Raw genomic sequence first — 23,609 nt, 5'->3', positions numbered from 1 at the left:
CATAACAATTAACCTAAACCCTCACCTTAACTGTAAACCTCACCATAACCATCACCCTAGCCCTTAACCATATCCCCAACCCTAAACCTAACCCTAACTTTAACCCTAACCCTACCCATAAACCTAACCCTAACCTTAACCTTAGCAAACCTGTAACCCTAAACCTAACCCTTACAATAACTCTGACCCAAAACCTCAACCTAAACCTAATCTTAATTATAACCCTTACCCTTACCCTAACCTAACCTGAACCCTAACTTAAAGCATACCATAAAATTAAATCTAACCCTAACCCCTAAAACTAACTCTAACCCTAACCCAGACCTAACCCTAACCCTAACCCTAACCCTAACCGTAACACTTACGCAAAACCCTCACGTTAACTTTCAACGTAACCGTAACTCTTACCCTGACCCTAAATTTAACCCTAATGATAACCCTACCCTAAACCTAACTGAAACACTAACCCCTAACCCTAACTCTAACCCTAATCCTTAGCCTAAAATTAACCTTAACCCTAAGCCTAACCCTAACCCTAAAGCGAACCCTCACCCTTAAACAAAATTTCACCCTAACCATAACCCTAAATGTACCCTAACTTCATTCAACCATAACCCAAAGCAAAACTAACACTAAACTTAACCCTAACCCTAACCCTAAACTTAACCCTGACCCTAACCTGAAACCTAACCCCTAACCCTAACGTCTCGCTTAAATATACTTCACCCTAACCCTAACCCTAAACCGAAACATAACACTAAATCACCCCCAACCCTGACCCTAACCCTATTCCTAACCATAAACCTGACCCTAACCCTAAGATAACCCTAACCCTGACCCTAACTCCAACTCTAACCCTAAAACTGACCCTACACACTCAGCTTAAATGGAAACCTAGCACTAACCCTCACCCTAACATCTAAACCTAACACCAACCCTTAACCTAACCCTGTCTTTAACCTGAACCTACCCCTAAACCTAAACATGACTTAACCTGAACACTTATCCTAACCCTAACTCTAAACCTAACCTTAACCCTAAACTGAATCCTAACCTTAACCCTAACCCGAACCCCTAACGCTAACCCTAAGCTCAACCCTCACCCTTAACTTAAACTTCACCCTAACCCTAACCCTAAACGGAACACTAACCCTAACCCTAAACCTGATCCTACCATTCACCCAAACACCTAACTCTAACACTAAGCCTAACCCTAAACCTAACGCTCCTCCTTAACCTAAACTTCACCCTAAACCGAAGCCTGACCCTAACCCTAAAACTAAACCTAACCCGAAACTGTCCCCTAACTCTAGCCTAACCCTAACTCTAACCCTAAACCTAACCGTAACACCCTAAAACATCAGCTTAACTGTAAACCTAACACTAACCCTCACACGAACCCCTAACCCTTTCCCTAATCCTAACCCTATCCCTCATCCTAGCCCTAACCCTGACCTAAACCTAACCCTTACTCTAACCCGAAACTTAACCCTAACCTTAACTCTACCATAACCCTAACCCTAACAAGAACAATAAACCTGACCCTCACCCTAACCCTAAACCCTAGCACTAACTCTAACTCTAAACCTAACCCTAAACTAGCTCTACCCTTTACCGTAAACCTAGCCTTAAACCGAGCCTTACCCCTACCCGAAGCCTAACCCTATACCTAACCCTAACACTAACCTTAACCCTACTCTAATATTTACCCTATCCCTGACTATTAACTGAAACTTCACCCTAACCCTAAGCCGAACTCTAAGTCTAGCCCTAACCATAACAATTACCCCAAACCCTCACCTTAACTGTAAACCTAAGCCTAACCCTCACCCTAAACCTTAAAAGTATCCCCAACTGTAAACTTAACCCGACACACTCAGCTTAAATGGAAACCTACTACTAACCTTCACCCTAACATCTAAACCTAACCCCAACCCTTAGCCTAACCCTATCTCTAACCTTAACATAGCCCTAATCCTAACCATGACTTAACCCTAACACTTACCCTAACCCTAACCCTAAACCTAAACTTAACCCTAAACCTAATCCTAACTTTAACCCTAACCCTAACCCCTAACACTAACCCTAAGTTCAAGCCTCACCCTTGACTTAAACGGCACCCTAACCCTAACCCTGAACTGAACCCTAAGCCTAACCCTAAACCTAACCCTAATCCTGACCCTAACATTAACCCGAACACCTAACCCTCACACTAACCTTAACCCTCATCCTTAACCTAAACTTCACCCTAAACCAAAACCTAACCCTAATCCTAAAATTAATTAACCATAAACTATCCCCTGACTCTAGCCCTAAACCGAAACCTCAATCTAACCCTAATCCTAACCGTAATACTCTAAAACATCAGCTTAACTGTGAACTTAACACTAACCCTCACGGGAACCCCTAACCCTTTCCACAACCATAACCCTATCCCTAATACTAACCTTAACCCTGACCTAAACCTAACCCTTACCCTAATCCTAAACTTAACCTTAACCGTAACTCTACCCCAACCCTAACCCTAAACCTAAACCGAGCAATAACTCTAAACCTGACCCTATCCCTAACCCTAACCTAACCCTAAGCTTTACCTTAAACCTAGCCTTAACCCTAACCTTAACCCTACTCTAACCCTAAACTTAACCTAAGCCTAACACTGACCTCAACCCTAACTCTAACCTTAACCCTAACCCTCACTATTAACTGAAACTTTATCCTAACCCTAACCCTAACTCTAACTCTAACCCTAACCATAACAATTAACCTAAACCCTCACCTTAACTGTAAACCTCACCATAACCATCACCCTAGCCCTTAACCATATCCCCAACCCTAAACCTAACCCTAACTTTAACCCTAACCCTACCCATAAACCTAACCCTAACCTTAACCTTAGCAAACCTGTAACCCTAAACCTAACCCTTACAATAACTCTGACCCAAAACCTCAACCTAAACCTAATCTTAATTATAACCCTTACCCTTACCCTAACCTAACCTGAACCCTAACTTAAAGCATACCATAAAATTAAATCTAACCCTAACCCCTAAAACTAACTCTAACCCTAACCCAGACCTAACCCTAACCCTAACCCTAACCCTAACCGTAACACTTACGCAAAACCCTCACGTTAACTTTCAACGTAACCGTAACTCTTACCCTGACCCTAAATTTAACCCTAATGTTAACCCTACCCTAAACCTAACTGAAACACTAACCCCTAACCCTAACTCTAACCCTAATCCTTAGCCTAAAATTAACCTTAACCCTAAGCCTAACCCTAACCCTAAAGCGAACCCTCACCCTTAAACAAAATTTCACCCTAACCATAACCCTAAATGTACCCTAACTTCATTCAACCATAACCCAAAGCAAAACTAACACTAAACTTAACCCTAACCCTAACCCTAAACTTAACCCTGACCCTAACCTGAAACCTAACCCCTAACCCTAACGTCTCGCTTAAATATACTTCACCCTAACCCTAACCCTAAACCGAAACATAACACTAAATCACCCCCAACCCTGACCCTAACCCTATTCCTAACCATAAACCTGACCCTAACCCTAAGATAACCCTAACCCTGACCCTAACTCCAACTCTAACCCTAAAACTGACCCTACACACTCAGCTTAAATGGAAACCTAGCACTAACCCTCACCCTAACATCTAAACCTAACACCAACCCTTAACCTAACCCTGTCTTTAACCTGAACCTACCCCTAAACCTAAACATGACTTAACCCGAACACTTATCCTAACCCTAACTCTAAACCTAACCTTAACCCTAAACTGAATCCTAACCTTAACCCTAACCCGAACCCCTAACTCTAACCCTAAGCTCAACCCTCACCCTTAACTTAAACTTCACCCTAACCCTAACCCTAAACGGAACACTAACCCTAACCCTAAACCTGATCCTACCATTCACCCAAACACCTAACTCTAACACTAAGCCTAACCCTAAACCTAACGCTCCTCCTTAACCTAAACTTCACCCTAAACCGAAGCCTGACCCTAACCCTAAAACTAAACCTAACCCGAAACTGTCCCCTAACTCTAGCCTAACGCTAACTCTAACCCTAAACCTAACCGTAACACCCTAAAACATCAGCTTAACTGTAAACCTAACACTAACCCTCACACGAACCCCTAACCCTTTCCCTAATCCTAACCCTATCCCTCATCCTAGCCCTAACCCTGACCTAAACCTAACCCTTACTCTAACCCGAAACTTAACCCTAACCTTAACTCTACCATAAGCCTAACCCTAACAAGAACTCTAAACCTGACCCTCAACCTAACCCTAAACCCTAGCACTAACTCTAACTCTAAACCTAACCCTAAACTAGCTCTACCCTTTACCGTAAACCTAGCCTTAAACCGAGCCTTACCCCTACCCGAAGCCTAACCCTATACCTAACCCTAACACTAACCTTAACCCTACTCTAATATTTACCCTATCCCTGACTATTAACTGAAACTTCACCCTAACCCTAAGCCGAACTCTAAGTCTAGCCCTAACCATAACAATTACCCCAAACCCTCACCTTAACTGTAAACCTAAGCCTAACCCTCACCCTAAACCTTAAAAGTATCCCCAACTGTAAACTTAACCCGACACACTCAGCTTAAATGGAAACCTACTACTAACCTTCACCCTAACATCTAAACCTAACCCCAACCCTTAGCCTAACCCTATCTCTAACCTTAACATAGCCCTAATCCTAACCATGACTTAACCCTAACACTTACCCTAACCCTAACCCTAAACCTAAACTTAACCCTAAACCTAATCCTAACTTTAACCCTAACCCTAACCCCTAACACTAACCCTAAGTTCAAGCCTCACCCTTGACTTAAACGGCACCCTAACCCTAACCCTGAACTGAACCCTAAGCCTAACCCTAAACCTAACCCTAATCCTGACCCTAACATTAACCCAAACACCTAACCCTCACACTAACCTTAACCCTCATCCTTAACCTAAACTTCACCCTAAACCAAAACCTAACCCTAATCCTAAAATTAATTAACCATAAACTATCCCCTGACTCTAGCCCTAAACCGAAACCTCAATCTAACCCTAATCCTAACCGTAATACTCTAAAACATCAGCTTAACTGTGAACTTAACACTAACCCTCACGGGAACCCCTAACCCTTTCCACAACCATAACCCTATCCCTAATACTAACCTTAACCCTGACCTAAACCTAACCCTTACCCTAATCCTAAACTTAACCTTAACCGTAACTCTACCCCAACCCTAACCCTAAACCTAAACCGAGCAATAACTCTAAACCTGACCCTATCCCTAACCCTAAACCCTAGCACTAACTCTAACTCTAAACCTTACCCTAACCCTAACCCTAACCTAACCCTAAGCTTTACCTTAAACCTAGCCTTAACCCTAACCTTAACCCTACTCTAACCCTAAACTTAACCTAAGCCTAACACTGACCTCAACCCTAACTCTAACCTTAACCCTAACCCTCACTATTAACTGAAACTTTATCCTAACCCTAACCCTAACTCTAACTCTAACCCTAACCATAACAATTAACCTAAACCCTCACCTTAACTGTAAACCTCACCATAACCATCACCCTAGCCCTTAACCATATCCCCAACCCTAAACCTAACCCTAACTTTAACCCTAACCCTACCCATAAACCTAACCCTAACCTTAACCTTAGCAAACCTGTAACCCTAAACCTAACCCTTACAATAACTCTGACCCAAAACCTCAACCTAAACCTAATCTTAATTATAACCCTTACCCTTACCCTAACCTAACCTGAACCCTAACTTAAAGCATACCATAAAATTAAATCTAACCCTAACCCCTAAAACTAACTCTAACCCTAACCCAGACCTAACCCTAACCCTAACCCTAACCCTAACCGTAACACTTACGCAAAACCCTCACGTTAACTTTCAACGTAACCGTAACTCTTACCCTGACCCTAAATTTAACCCTAATGATAACCCTACCCTAAACCTAACTGAAACACTAACCCCTAACCCTAACTCTAACCCTAATCCTTAGCCTAAAATTAACCTTAACCCTAAGCCTAACCCTAACCCTAAAGCGAACCCTCACCCTTAAACAAAATTTCACCCTAACCATAACCCTAAATGTACCCTAACTTCATTCAACCATAACCCAAAGCAAAACTAACACTAAACTTAACCCTAACCCTAACCCTAAACTTAACCCTGACCCTAACCTGAAACCTAACCCCTAACCCTAACGTCTCGCTTAAATATACTTCACCCTAACCCTAACCCTAAACCGAAACATAACACTAAATCACCCCCAACCCTGACCCTAACCCTATTCCTAACCATAAACCTGACCCTAACCCTAAGATAACCCTAACCCTGACCCTAACTCCAACTCTAACCCTAAAACTGACCCTACACACTCAGCTTAAATGGAAACCTAGCACTAACCCTCACCCTAACATCTAAACCTAACACCAACCCTTAACCTAACCCTGTCTTTAACCTGAACCTACCCCTAAACCTAAACATGACTTAACCTGAACACTTATCCTAACCCTAACTCTAAACCTAACCTTAACCCTAAACTGAATCCTAACCTTAACCCTAACCCGAACCCCTAACGCTAACCCTAAGCTCAACCCTCACCCTTAACTTAAACTTCACCCTAACCCTAACCCTAAACGGAACACTAACCCTAACCCTAAACCTGATCCTACCATTCACCCAAACACCTAACTCTAACACTAAGCCTAACCCTAAACCTAACGCTCCTCCTTAACCTAAACTTCACCCTAAACCGAAGCCTGACCCTAACCCTAAAACTAAACCTAACCCGAAACTGTCCCCTAACTCTAGCCTAACCCTAACTCTAACCCTAAACCTAACCGTAACACCCTAAAACATCAGCTTAACTGTAAACCTAACACTAACCCTCACACGAACCCCTAACCCTTTCCCTAATCCTAACCCTATCCCTCATCCTAGCCCTAACCCTGACCTAAACCTAACCCTTACTCTAACCCGAAACTTAACCCTAACCTTAACTCTACCATAACCCTAACCCTAACAAGAACAATAAACCTGACCCTCACCCTAACCCTAAACCCTAGCACTAACTCTAACTCTAAACCTAACCCTAAACTAGCTCTACCCTTTACCGTAAACCTAGCCTTAAACCGAGCCTTACCCCTACCCGAAGCCTAACCCTATACCTAACCCTAACACTAACCTTAACCCTACTCTAATATTTACCCTATCCCTGACTATTAACTGAAACTTCACCCTAACCCTAAGCCGAACTCTAAGTCTAGCCCTAACCATAACAATTACCCCAAACCCTCACCTTAACTGTAAACCTAAGCCTAACCCTCACCCTAAACCTTAAAAGTATCCCCAACTGTAAACTTAACCCGACACACTCAGCTTAAATGGAAACCTACTACTAACCTTCACCCTAACATCTAAACCTAACCCCAACCCTTAGCCTAACCCTATCTCTAACCTTAACATAGCCCTAATCCTAACCATGACTTAACCCTAACACTTACCCTAACCCTAACCCTAAACCTAAACTTAACCCTAAACCTAATCCTAACTTTAACCCTAACCCTAACCCCTAACACTAACCCTAAGTTCAAGCCTCACCCTTGACTTAAACGGCACCCTAACCCTAACCCTGAACTGAACCCTAAGCCTAACCCTAAACCTAACCCTAATCCTGACCCTAACATTAACCCGAACACCTAACCCTCACACTAACCTTAACCCTCATCCTTAACCTAAACTTCACCCTAAACCAAAACCTAACCCTAATCCTAAAATTAATTAACCATAAACTATCCCCTGACTCTAGCCCTAAACCGAAACCTCAATCTAACCCTAATCCTAACCGTAATACTCTAAAACATCAGCTTAACTGTGAACTTAACACTAACCCTCACGGGAACCCCTAACCCTTTCCACAACCATAACCCTATCCCTAATACTAACCTTAACCCTGACCTAAACCTAACCCTTACCCTAATCCTAAACTTAACCTTAACCGTAACTCTACCCCAACCCTAACCCTAAACCTAAACCGAGCAATAACTCTAAACCTGACCCTATCCCTAACCCTAACCTAACCCTAAGCTTTACCTTAAACCTAGCCTTAACCCTAACCTTAACCCTACTCTAACCCTAAACTTAACCTAAGCCTAACACTGACCTCAACCCTAACTCTAACCTTAACCCTAACCCTCACTATTAACTGAAACTTTATCCTAACCCTAACCCTAACTCTAACTCTAACCCTAACCATAACAATTAACCTAAACCCTCACCTTAACTGTAAACCTCACCATAACCATCACCCTAGCCCTTAACCATATCCCCAACCCTAAACCTAACCCTAACTTTAACCCTAACCCTACCCATAAACCTAACCCTAACCTTAACCTTAGCAAACCTGTAACCCTAAACCTAACCCTTACAATAACTCTGACCCAAAACCTCAACCTAAACCTAATCTTAATTATAACCCTTACCCTTACCCTAACCTAACCTGAACCCTAACTTAAAGCATACCATAAAATTAAATCTAACCCTAACCCCTAAAACTAACTCTAACCCTAACCCAGACCTAACCCTAACCCTAACCCTAACCCTAACCGTAACACTTACGCAAAACCCTCACGTTAACTTTCAACGTAACCGTAACTCTTACCCTGACCCTAAATTTAACCCTAATGTTAACCCTACCCTAAACCTAACTGAAACACTAACCCCTAACCCTAACTCTAACCCTAATCCTTAGCCTAAAATTAACCTTAACCCTAAGCCTAACCCTAACCCTAAAGCGAACCCTCACCCTTAAACAAAATTTCACCCTAACCATAACCCTAAATGTACCCTAACTTCATTCAACCATAACCCAAAGCAAAACTAACACTAAACTTAACCCTAACCCTAACCCTAAACTTAACCCTGACCCTAACCTGAAACCTAACCCCTAACCCTAACGTCTCGCTTAAATATACTTCACCCTAACCCTAACCCTAAACCGAAACATAACACTAAATCACCCCCAACCCTGACCCTAACCCTATTCCTAACCATAAACCTGACCCTAACCCTAAGATAACCCTAACCCTGACCCTAACTCCAACTCTAACCCTAAAACTGACCCTACACACTCAGCTTAAATGGAAACCTAGCACTAACCCTCACCCTAACATCTAAACCTAACACCAACCCTTAACCTAACCCTGTCTTTAACCTGAACCTACCCCTAAACCTAAACATGACTTAACCCGAACACTTATCCTAACCCTAACTCTAAACCTAACCTTAACCCTAAACTGAATCCTAACCTTAACCCTAACCCGAACCCCTAACGCTAACCCTAAGCTCAACCCTCACCCTTAACTTAAACTTCACCCTAACCCTAACCCTAAACGGAACACTAACCCTAACCCTAAACCTGATCCTACCATTCACCCAAACACCTAACTCTAACACTAAGCCTAACCCTAAACCTAACGCTCCTCCTTAACCTAAACTTCACCCTAAACCGAAGCCTGACCCTAACCCTAAAACTAAACCTAACCCGAAACTGTCCCCTAACTCTAGCCTAACGCTAACTCTAACCCTAAACCTAACCGTAACACCCTAAAACATCAGCTTAACTGTAAACCTAACACTAACCCTCACACGAACCCCTAACCCTTTCCCTAATCCTAACCCTATCCCTCATCCTAGCCCTAACCCTGACCTAAACCTAACCCTTACTCTAACCCGAAACTTAACCCTAACCTTAACTCTACCATAAGCCTAACCCTAACAAGAACTCTAAACCTGACCCTCAACCTAACCCTAAACCCTAGCACTAACTCTAACTCTAAACCTAACCCTAAACTAGCTCTACCCTTTACCGTAAACCTAGCCTTAAACCGAGCCTTACCCCTACCCGAAGCCTAACCCTATACCTAACCCTAACACTAACCTTAACCCTACTCTAATATTTACCCTATCCCTGACTATTAACTGAAACTTCACCCTAACCCTAAGCCGAACTCTAAGTCTAGCCCTAACCATAACAATTACCCCAAACCCTCACCTTAACTGTAAACCTAAGCCTAACCCTCACCCTAAACCTTAAAAGTATCCCCAACTGTAAACTTAACCCGACACACTCAGCTTAAATGGAAACCTACTACTAACCTTCACCCTAACATCTAAACCTAACCCCAACCCTTAACCTAACCCTATCTCTAACCTTAACATAGCCCTAATCCTAACCATGACTTAACCCTAACACTTACCCTAACCCTAACCCTAAACCTAAACTTAACCCTAAACCTAATCCTAACTTTAACCCTAACCCTAACCCCTAACACTAACCCTAAGTTCAAGCCTCACCCTTGACTTAAACGGCACCCTAACCCTAACCCTGAACTGAACCCTAAGCCTAACCCTAAACCTAACCCTAATCCTGACCCTAACATTAACCCGAACACCTAACCCTCACACTAACCTTAACCCTCATCCTTAACCTAAACTTCACCCTAAACCAAAACCTAACCCTAATCCTAAAATTAATTAACCATAAACTATCCCCTGACTCTAGCCCTAAACCGAAACCTCAATCTAACCCTAATCCTAACCGTAATACTCTAAAACATCAGCTTAACTGTGAACTTAACACTAACCCTCACGGGAACCCCTAACCCTTTCCACAACCATAACCCTATCCCTAATACTAACCTTAACCCTGACCTAAACCTAACCCTTACCCTAATCCTAAACTTAACCTTAACCGTAACTCTACCCCAACCCTAACCCTAAACCTAAACCGAGCAATAACTCTAAACCTGACCCTATCCCTAACCCTAAACCCTAGCACTAACTCTAACTCTAAACCTTACCCTAACCCTAACCCTAACCTAACCCTAAGCTTTACCTTAAACCTAGCCTTAACCCTAACCTTAACCCTACTCTAACCCTAAATTTAACCTAAGCCTAACACTGACCTCAACCCTAACTCTAACCTTAACCCTAACCCTCACTATTAACTGAAACTTTATCCTAACCCTAACCCTAACTCTAACTCTAACCCTAACCATAACAATTAACCTAAACCCTCACCTTAACTGTAAACCTCACCATAACCATCACCCTAGCCCTTAACCATATCCCCAACCCTAAACCTAACCCTAACTTTAACCCTAACCCTACCCATAAACCTAACCCTAACCTTAACCTTAGAAAACCTGTAACCCTAAACCTAACCCTTACAATAACTCTGACCCAAAACCTCAACCTAAACCTAATCTTAATTATAACCCTTACCCTTACCCTAACCTAACCTGAACCCTAACTTAAAGCATACCATAAAATTAAATCTAACCCTAACCCCTAAAACTAACTCTAACCCTAACCCAGACCTAACCCTAACCCTAACCCTAACCCTAACCGTAACACTTACGCAAAACCCTCACGTTAACTTTCAACGTAACCGTAACTCTTACCCTGACCCTAAATTTAACCCTAATGATAACCCTACCCTAAACCTAACTGAAACACTAACCCCTAACCCTAACTCTAACCCTAATCCTTAGCCTAAAATTAACCTTAACCCTAAGCCTAACCCTAACCCTAAAGCGAACCCTCACCCTTAAACAAAATTTCACCCTAACCATAACCCTAAATGTACCCTAACTTCATTCAACCATAACCCAAAGCAAAACTAACACTAAACTTAACCCTAACCCTAACCCTAAACTTAACCCTGACCCTAACCTGAAACCTAACCCCTAACCCTAACGTCTCGCTTCAATATACTTCACCCTAACCCTAACCCTAAACCGAAACATAACACTAAATCACCCCCAACCCTGACCCTAACCCTATTCCTAACCATAAACCTGACCCTAACCCTAAGATAACCCTAACCCTGACCCTAACTCCAACTCTAACCCTAAAACTGACCCTACACACTCAGCTTAAATGGAAACCTAGCACTAACCCTCACCCTAACATCTAAACCTAACACCAACCCTTAACCTAACCCTGTCTTTAACCTGAACCTACCCCTAAACCTAAACATGACTTAACCCGAACACTTATCCTAACCCTAACTCTAAACCTAACCTTAACCCTAAACTGAATCCTAACCTTAACCCTAACCCGAACCCCTAACGCTAACCCTAAGCTCAACCCTCACCCTTAACTTAAACTTCACCCTAACCCTAACCCTAAACGGAACACTAACCCTAACCCTAAACCTGATCCTACCATTCACCCAAACACCTAACTCTAACACTAAGCCTAACCCTAAACCTAACGCTTCTCCTTAACCTAAACTTCACCCTAAACCGAAGCCTGACCCTAACCCTAAAACTAAACCTAACCCGAAACTGTCCCCTAACTCTAGCCTAACGCTAACTCTAACCCTAAACCTAACCGTAACACCCTAAAACATCAGCTTAACTGTAAACCTAACACTAACCCTCACACGAACCCCTAACCCTTTCCCTAATCCTAACCCTATCCCTCATCCTAGCCCTAACCCTGACCTAAACCTAACCCTTACTCTAACCCGAAACTTAACCCTAACCTTAACTCTACCATAACCCTAACCCTAACAAGAACTCTAAACCTGACCCTCACCCTAACCCTAAACCCTAGCACTAACTCTAACTCTAAACCTAACCCTAAACTAGCTCTACCCTTTACCGTAAACCTAGCCTTAAACCGAGCCTTACCCCTACCCGAAGCCTAACCCTATACCTAACCCTAACACTAACCTTAACCCTACTCTAATATTTACCCTATCCCTGACTATTAACTGAAACTTCACCCTAACCCTAAGCCGAACTCTAAGTCTAGCCCTAACCATAACAATTACCCCAAACCCTCACCTTAACTGTAAACCTAAGCCTAACCCTCACCCTAAACCTTAAAAGTATCCCCAACTGTAAACTTAACCCGACACACTCAGCTTAAATGGAAACCTACTACTAACCTTCACCCTAACATCTAAACCTAACCCCAACCCTTAGCCTAACCCTATCTCTAACCTTAACATAGCCCTAATCCTAACCATGACTTAACCCTAACACTTACCCTAACCCTAACCCTAAACCTAAACTTAACCCTAAACCTAATCCTAACTTTAACCCTAACCCTAACCCCTAACACTAACCCTAAGTTCAAGCCTCACCCTTGACTTAAACGGCACCCTAACCCTAACCCTGAACTGAACCCTAAGCCTAACCCTAAACCTAACCCTAATCCTGACCCTAACATTAACCCAAACACCTAACCCTCACACTAACCTTAACCCTCATCCTTAACCTAAACTTCACCCTAAACCAAAACCTAACCCTAATCCTAAAATTAATTAACCATAAACTATCCCCTGACTCTAGCCCTAAACCGAAACCTCAATCTAACCCTAATCCTAACCGTAATACTCTAAAACATCAGCTTAACTGTGAACTTAACACTAACCCTCACGGGAACCCCTAACCCTTTCCACAACCATAACCCTATCCCTAATACTAACCTTAACCCTGACCTAAACCTAACCCTTACCCTAATCCTAAACTTAACCTTAACCGTAACTCTACCCCAACCCTAACCCTAAACCTAAACCGAGCAATAACTCTAAACCTGACCCTATCCCTAACCCTAAACCCTAGCACTAACTCTAACTCTAAACCTTACCCTAACCCTAACCCTAACCTAACCCTAAGCTTTACCTTAAACCTAGCCTTAACCCTAACCTTAACCCTACTCTAACCCTAAACTTAACCTAAGCCTAACACTGACCTCAACCCTAACTCTAACCTTAACCCTAACCCTCACTATTAACTGAAACTTTATCCTAACCCTAACCCTAACTCTAACTCTAACCCTAACCATAACAATTAACCTAAACCCTCACCTTAACTGTAAACCTCACCATAACCATCACCCTAGCCCTTAACCATATCCCCAACCCTAAACCTAACCCTAACTTTAACCCTAACCCTACCCATAAACCTAACCCTAACCTTAACCTTAGAAAACCTGTAACCTTAAACCTAACCCTTACAATAACTCTGACCCAAAACCTCAACCTAAACCTAATCTTAATTATAACCCTTACCCTTACCCTAACCTAACCTGAACCCTAACTTAAAGCATACCATAAAATTAAATCTAACCCTAACCCCTAAAACTAACTCTAACCCTAACCCAGACCTAACCCTAACCCTAACCCTAACCGTAACACTTACGCAAAACCCTCACGTTAACTTTCAACGTAACCGTAACTCTTACCCTGACCCTAAATTTAACCCTAATGATAACCCTACCCTAAACCTAACTGAAACACTAACCCCTAACCCTAACTCTAACCCTAATCCTTAGCCTAAAATTAACCTTAACCCTAAGCCTAACCCTAACCCTAAAGCGAACCCTCACCCTTAAACAAAATTTCACCCTAACCATAACCCTAAATGTACCCTAACTTCATTCAACCATAACCCAAAGCAAAACTAACACTAAACTTAACCCTAACCCTAACCCTAAACTTAACCCTGACCCTAACCTGAAACCTAACCCCTAACCCTAACGTCTCGCTTAAATATACTTCACCCTAACCCTAACCCTAAACCGAAACATAACACTAAATCACCCCCAACCCTGACCCTAACCCTATTCCTAACCATAAACCTGACCCTAACCCTAAGATAACCCTAACCCTGACCCTAACTCCAACTCTAACCCTAAAACTGACCCTACACACTCAGCTTAAATGGAAACCTAGCACTAACCCTCACCCTAACATCTAAACCTAACACCAACCCTTAACCTAACCCTGTCTTTAACCTGAACCTACCCCTAAACCTAAACATGACTTAACCCGAACACTTATCCTAACCCTAACTCTAAACCTAACCTTAACCCTAAACTGAATCCTAACCTTAACCCTAACCCGAACCCCTAACGCTAACCCTAAGCTCAACCCTCACCCTTAACTTAAACTTCACCCTAACCCTAACCCTAAACGGAACACTAACCCTAACCCTAAACCTGATCCTACCATTCACCCAAACACCTAACTCTAACACTAAGCCTAACCCTAAACCTAACGCTTCTCCTTAACCTAAACTTCACCCTAAACCGAAGCCTGACCCTAACCCTAAAACTAAACCTAACCCGAAACTGTCCCCTAACTCTAGCCTAATGCTAACTCTAACCCTAAACCTAACCGTAACACCCTAAAACATCAGCTTAACTGTCAACCTAACACTAACCCTCACACGAACCCCTAACCCTTTCCCTAATCCTAACCCTATCCCTCATCCTAGCCCTAACCCTGACCTAAACCTAACCCTTACTCTAACCCGAAACTTAACCCTAACCTTAACTCTACCATAAGCCTAACACTAACAAGAACTCTAAACCTGACCCTCAACCTAACCCTAAACCCTAGCACTAACTCTAACTCTAAACCTAACCCTAAACTAGCTCTACCCTTTACCGTAAACCTAGCCTTAAACCGAGCCTTACCCCTACCCGAAGCCTAACCCTATACCTAACCCTAACACTAACCTTAACCCTACTCTAATATTTACCCTATCCCTGACTATTAACTGAAACTTCACCCTAACCCTAAGCCGAACTCTAAGTCTAGCCCTAACCATAACAATTACCCCAAACCCTCACCTTAACTGTAAACCTAAGCCTAACCCTCACCCTAAACCTTAAAAGTATCCCCAACTGTAAACTTAACCCGACACACTCAGCTTAAATGGAAACCTACTACTAACCTTCACCCTAACATCTAAACCTAACCCCAACCCTTAGCCTAACCCTATCTCTAACCTTAACATAGCCCTAATCCTAACCATGACTTAACCCTAACACTTACCCTAACCCTAACCCTAAACCTAAACTTAACCCTAAACCTAATCCTAACTTTAACCCTAACCCTAACCCCTAACACTAACCCTAAGTTCAAGCCTCACCCTTGACTTAAACGGCACCCTAACCCTAACCCTGAACTGAACCCTAAGCCTAACCCTAAACCTAACCCTAATCCTGACCCTAACATTAACCCGAACACCTAACCCTCACACTAACCTTAACCCTCATCCTTAACCTAAACTTCACCCTAAACCAAAACCTAACCCTAATCCTAAAATTAATTAACCATAAACTATCCCCTGACTCTAGCCCTAAACCGAAACCTCAATCTAACCCTAATCCTAACCGTAATACTCTAAAACATCAGCTTAACTGTGAACTTAACACTAACCCTCACGGGAACCCCTAACCCTTTCCACAACCATAACCCTATCCCTAATACTAACCTTAACCCTGACCTAAACCTAACCCTTACCCTAATCCTAAACTTAACCTTAACCGTAACTCTACCCCAACCCTAACCCTAAACCTAAACCGAGCAATAACTCTAAACCTGACCCTATCCCTAACCCTAAACCCTAGCACTAACTCTAACTCTAAACCTTACCCTAACCCTAACCCTAACCTAACCCTAAGCTTTACCTTAAACCTAGCCTTAACCCTAACCTTAACCCTACTCTAACCCTAAACTTAACCTAAGCCTAACACTGACCTCAACCCTAACTCTAACCTTAACCCTAACCCTCACTATTAACTGAAACTTTATCCTAACCCTAACCCTAACTCTAACTCTAACCCTAACCATAACAATTAACCTAAACCCTCACCTTAACTGTAAACCTCACCATAACCATCACCCTAGCCCTTAACCATATCCCCAACCCTAAACCTAACCCTAACTTTAACCCTAACCCTACCCATAAACCTAACCCTAACCTTAACCTTAGAAAACCTGTAACCCTAAACCTAACCCTTACAATAACTCTGACCCAAAACCTCAACCTAAACCTAATCTTAATTATAACCCTTACCCTTACCCTAACCTAACCTGAACCCTAACTTAAAGCATACCATAAAATTAAATCTAACCCTAACCCCTAAAACTAACTCTAACCCTAACCCAGACCTAACCCTAACCCTTACCCTAACCCTAACCGTAACACTTACGCAAAACCCTCACGTTAACTTTCAACGTAACCGTAACTCTTACCCTGACCCTAAATTTAACCCTAATGATAACCCTACCCTAAACCTAACTGAAACACTAACCCCTAACCCTAACTCTAACCCTAATCCTTAGCCTAAAATTAACCTTAACCCTAAGCCTAACCCTAACCCTAAAGCGAACCCTCACCCTTAAACAAAATTTCACCCTAACCATAACCCTAAATGTACCCTAACTTCATTCAACCATAACCCAAAGCAAAACTAACACTAAACTTAACCCTAACCCTAACCCTAAACTTAACCCTGACCCTAACCTGAAACCTAACCCCTAACCCTAACGTCTCGCTTCAATATACTTCACCCTAACCCTCACCCTAAACCGAAACATAACACTAAATCACCCCCAACCCTGACCCTAACCCTATTCCTAACCATAAACCTGACCCTAACCCTAAGATAACCCTAACCCTGACCCTAACTCCAACTCTAACCCTAAAACTGACCCTACACACTCAGCTTAAATGGAAACCTAGCACTAACCCTCACCCTAACATCTAAACCTAACACCAACCCTTAACCTAACCCTGTCTTTAACCTGAACCTACCCCTAAACCTAAACATGACTTAACCCGAACACTTATCCTAACCCTAACTCTAAACCTAACCTTAACCCTAAACTGAATCCTAACCTTAACCCTAACCCGAACCCCTAACGCTAACCCTAAGCTCAACCCTCACCCTTAACTTAAACTTCACCCTAACCCTAACCCTAAACGGAACACTAACCCTAACCCTAAACCTGATCCTACCATTCACCCAAACACCTAACTCTAACACTAAGCCTAACCCTAAACCTAACGCTTCTCCTTAACCTAAACTTCACCCTAAACCGAAGCCTGACCCTAACCCTAAAACTAAACCTAACCCGAAACTGTCCCCTAACTCTAGCCTAACGCTAACTCTAACCCTAAACCTAACCGTAACACCCTAAAACATCAGCTTAACTGTCAACCTAACACTAACCCTCACACGAACCCCTAACCCTTTCCCTAATCCTAACCCTATCCCTCATCCTAGCCCTAACCCTGACCTAAACCTAACCCTTACTCTAACCCGAAACTTAACCCTAACCTTAACTCTACCATAACCCTAACCCTAACAAGAACTCTAAACCTGACCCTCACCCTAACCCTAAACCCTAGCACTAACTCTAACTCTAAACCTAACCCTAAACTAGCTCTACCCTTTACCGTAAACCTAGCCTTAAACCGAGCCTTACCCCTACCCGAAGCCTAACCCTATACCTAACCCTAACACTAACCTTAACCCTACTCTAATATTTACCCTATCCCTGACTATTAACTGAAACTTCACCCTAACCCTAAGCCGAACTCTAAGTCTAGCCCTAACCATAACAATTACCCCAAACCCTCACCTTAACTGTAAACCTAAGCCTAACCCTCACCCTAAACCTTAAAAGTATCCCCAACTGTAAACTTAACCCGACACACTCAGCTTAAATGGAAACCTACTACTAACCTTCACCCTAACATCTAAACCTAACCCCAACCCTTAGCCTAACCCTATCTCTAACCTTAACATAGCCCTAATCCTAACCATGACTTAACCCTAACACTTACCCTAACCCTAACCCTAAACCTAAACTTAACCCTAAACCTAATCCTAACTTTAACCCTAACCCTAACCCCTAACACTAACCCTAAGTTCAAGCCTCACCCTTGACTTAAACGGCACCCTAACCCTAACCCTGAACTGAACCCTAAGCCTAACCCTAAACCTAACCCTAATCCTGACCCTAACATTAACCCGAACACCTAACCCTCACACTAACCTTAACCCTCATCCTTAACCTAAACTTCACCCTAAACCAAAACCTAACCCTAATCCTAAAATTAATTAACCATAAACTATCCCCTGACTCTAGCCCTAAACCGAAACCTCAATCTAACCCTAATCCTAACCGTAATACTCTAAAACATCAGCTTAACTGTGAACTTAACACTAACCCTCACGGGAACCCCTAACCCTTTCCACAACCATAACCCTATCCCTAATACTAACCTTAACCCTGACCTAAACCTAACCCTTACCCTAATCCTAAACTTAACCTTAACCGTAACTCTACCCCAACCCTAACCCTAAACCTAAACCGAGCAATAACTCTAAACCTGACCCTATCCCTAACCCTAAACCCTAGCACTAACTCTAACTCTAAACCTTACCCTAACCCTAACCCTAACCTAACCCTAAGCTTTACCTTAAACCTAGCCTTAACCCTAACCTTAACCCTACTCTAACCCTAAACTTAACCTAAGCCTAACACTGACCTCAACCCTAACTCTAACCTTAACCCTAACCCTCACTATTAACTGAAACTTTATCCTAACCCTAACCCTAACTCTAACTCTAACCCTAACCATAACAATTAACCTAAACCCTCACCTTAACTGTAAACCTCACCATAACCATCACCCTAGCCCTTAACCATATCCCCAACCCTAAACCTAACCCTAACTTTAACCCTAACCCTACCCATAAACCTAACCCTAACCTTAACCTTAGAAAACCTGTAACCCTAAACCTAACCCTTACAATAACTCTGACCCAAAACCTCAACCTAAACCTAATCTTAATTATAACCCTTACCCTTACCCTAACCTAACCTGAACCCTAACTTAAAGCATACCATAAAATTAAATCTAACCCTAACCCCTAAAACTAACTCTAACCCTAACCCAGACCTAACCCTAACCCAGACCTAACCCTAACCCTAACCCTAACCCTAACCGTAACACTTACGCAAAACCCTCACGTTAACTTTCAACGTAACCGTAACTCTTACCCTGACCCTAAATTTAACCCTAATGATAACCCTACCCTAAACCTAACTGAAACACTAACCCCTAACCCTAACTCTAACCCTAATCCTTAGCCTAAAATTAACCTTAACCCTAAGCCTAACCCTAACCCTAAAGCGAACCCTCACCCTTAAACAAAATTTCACCCTAACCATAACCCTAAATGTACCCTAACTTCATTCAACCATAACCCAAAGCAAAACTAACACTAAACTTAACCCTAACCCTAACCCTAAACTTAACCCTGACCCTAACCTGAAACCTAACCCCTAACCCTAACGTCTCGCTTAAATATACTTCACCCTAACCCTAACCCTAAACCGAAACATAACACTAAATCACCCCCAACCCTGACCCTAACCCTATTCCTAACCATAAACCTGACCCTAACCCTAAGATAACCCTAACCCTGACCCTAACTCCAACTCTAACCCTAAAACTGACCCTACACACTCAGCTTAAATGGAAACCTAGCACTAACCCTCACCCTAACATCTAAACCTAACACCAACCCTTAACCTAACCCTGTCTTTAACCTGAACCTACCCCTAAACCTAAACATGACTTAACCCGAACACTTATCCTAACCCTAACTCTAAACCTAACCTTAACCCTAAACTGAATCCTAACCTTAACCCTAACCCGAACCCCTAACGCTAACCCTAAGCTCAACCCTCACCCTTAACTTAAACTTCACCCTAACCCTAACCCTAAACGGAACACTAACCCTAACCCTAAACCTGATCCTACCATTCACCCAAACACCTAACTCTAACACTAAGCCTAACCCTAAACCTAACGCTTCTCCTTAACCTAAACTTCACCCTAAACCGAAGCCTGACCCTAACCCTAAAACTAAACCTAACCCGAAACTGTCCCCTAACTCTAGCCTAACGCTAACTCTAACCCTAAACCTAACCGTAACACCCTAAAACATCAGCTTAACTGTCAACCTAACACTAACCCTCACACGAACCCCTAACCCTTTCCCTAATCCTAACCCTATCCCTCATCCTAGCCCTAACCCTGACCTAAACCTAACCCTTACTCTAACCCGAAACTTAACCCTAACCTTAACTCTACCATAACCCTAACCCTAACAAGAACTCTAAACCTGACCCTCACCCTAACCCTAAACCCTAGCACTAACTCTAACTCTAAACCTAACCCTAAACTAGCTCTACCCTTTACCGTAAACCTAGCCTTAAACCGAGCCTTACCCCTACCCGAAGCCTAACCCTATACCTAACCCTAACACTAACCTTAACCCTACTCTAATATTTACCCTATCCCTGACTATTAACTGAAACTTCACCCTAACCCTAAGCCGAACTCTAAGTCTAGCCCTAACCATAACAATTACCCCAAACCCTCACCTTAACTGTAAACCTAAGCCTAACCCTCACCCTAAACCTTAAAAGTATCCCCAACTGTAAACTTAACCCGACACACTCAGCTTAAATGGAAACCTACTACTAACCTTCACCCTAACATCTAAACCTAACCCCAACCCTTAGCCTAACCCTATCTCTAACCTTAACATAGCCCTAATCCTAACCATGACTTAACCCTAACACTTACCCTAACCCTAACCCTAAACCTAAACTTAACCCTAAACCTAATCCTAACTTTAACCCTAACCCTAACCCCTAACACTAACCCTAAGTTCAAGCCTCACCCTTGACTTAAACGGCACCCTAACCCTAACCCTGAACTGAACCCTAAGCCTAACCCTAAACCTAACCCTAATCCTGACCCTAACATTAACCCGAACACCTAACCCTCACACTAACCTTAACCCTCATCCTTAACCTAAACTTCACCCTAAACCAAAACCTAACCCTAATCCTAAAATTAATTAACCATAAACTATCCCCTGACTCTAGCCCTAAACCGAAACCTCAATCTAACCCTAATCCTAACCGTAATACTCTAAAACATCAGCTTAACTGTGAACTTAACACTAACCCTCACGGGAACCCCTAACCCTTTCCACAACCGTAACCCTATCCCTAATACTAACCTTAACCCTGACCTAAACCTAACCCTTACCCTAATCCTAAACTTAACCTTAACCGTAACTCTACCCCAACCCTAACCCTAAACCTAAACCGAGCAATAACTCTAAACCTGACCCTATCCCTAACCCTAAACCCTAGCACTAACTCTAACTCTAAACCTTACCCTAACCCTAACCCTAACCTAACCCTAAGCTTTACCTTAAACCTAGCCTTAACCCTAACCTTAACCCTACTCTAACCCTAAACTTAACCTAAGCCTAACACTGACCTCAACCCTAACTCTAACCTTAACCCTAACCCTCACTATTAACTGAAACTTTATCCTAACCCTAACCCTAACTCTAACTCTAACCCTAACCATAACAATTAACCTAAACCCTCACCTTAACTGTAAACCTCACCATAACCATCACCCTAGCCCTTAACCATATCCCCAACCCTAAACCTAACCCTAACTTTAACCCTAACCCTACCCATAAACCTAACCCTAACCTTAACCTTAGAAAACCTGTAACCTTAAACCTAACCCTTACAATAACTCTGACCCAAAACCTCAACCTAAACCTAATCTTAATTATAACCCTTACCCTTACCCTAACCTAACCTGAACCCTAACTTAAAGCATACCATAAAATTAAATCTAACCCTAACCCCTAAAACTAACTCTAACCCTAACCCAGACCTAACCCTAACCCTAACCCTAACCGTAACACTTACGCAAAACCCTCACGTTAACTTTCAACGTAACCGTAACTCTTACCCTGACCCTAAATTTAACCCTAATGATAACCCTACCCTAAACCTAACTGAAACACTAACCCCTAACCCTAACTCTAACCCTAATCCTTAGCCTAAAATTAACCTTAACCCTAAGCCTAACCCTAACCCTAAAGCGAACCCTCACCCTTAAACAAAATTTCACCCTAACCATAACCCTAAATGTACCCTAACTTCATTCAACCATAACCCAAAGCAAAACTAACACTAAACTTAACCCTAACCCTAACCCTAAACTTAACCCTGACCCTAACCTGAAACCTAACCCCTAACCCTAACGTCTCGCTTAAATATACTTCACCCTAACCCTAACCCTAAACCGAAACATAACACTAAATCACCCCCAACCCTGACCCTAACCCTATTCCTAACCATAAACCTGACCCTAACCCTAAGATAACCCTAACCCTGACCCTAACTCCAACTCTAACCCTAAAACTGACCCTACACACTCAGCTTAAATGGAAACCTAGCACTAACCCTCACCCTAACATCTAAACCTAACACCAACCCTTAACCTAACCCTGTCTTTAACCTGAACCTACCCCTAAACCTAAACATGACTTAACCCGAACACTTATCCTAACCCTAACTCTAAACCTAACCTTAACCCTAAACTGAATCCTAACCTTAACCCTAACCCGAACCCCTAACGCTAACCCTAAGCTCAACCCTCACCCTTAACTTAAACTTCACCCTAACCCTAACCCTAAACGGAACACTAACCCTAACCCTAAACCTGATCCTACCATTCACCCAAACACCTAACTCTAACACTAAGCCTAACCCTAAACCTAACGCTTCTCCTTAACCTAAACTTCACCCTAAACCGAAGCCTGACCCTAACCCTAAA

This window comes from Elephas maximus, chromosome 21 (assembly GCF_024166365.1).
Source record: "Elephas maximus indicus isolate mEleMax1 chromosome 21, mEleMax1 primary haplotype, whole genome shotgun sequence".
Lineage (NCBI taxonomy): Eukaryota > Metazoa > Chordata > Mammalia > Proboscidea > Elephantidae > Elephas > Elephas maximus.
The sequence above is the reverse complement of the archived record's forward strand: the minus strand, read 5'-3'. Positions refer to the sequence as shown.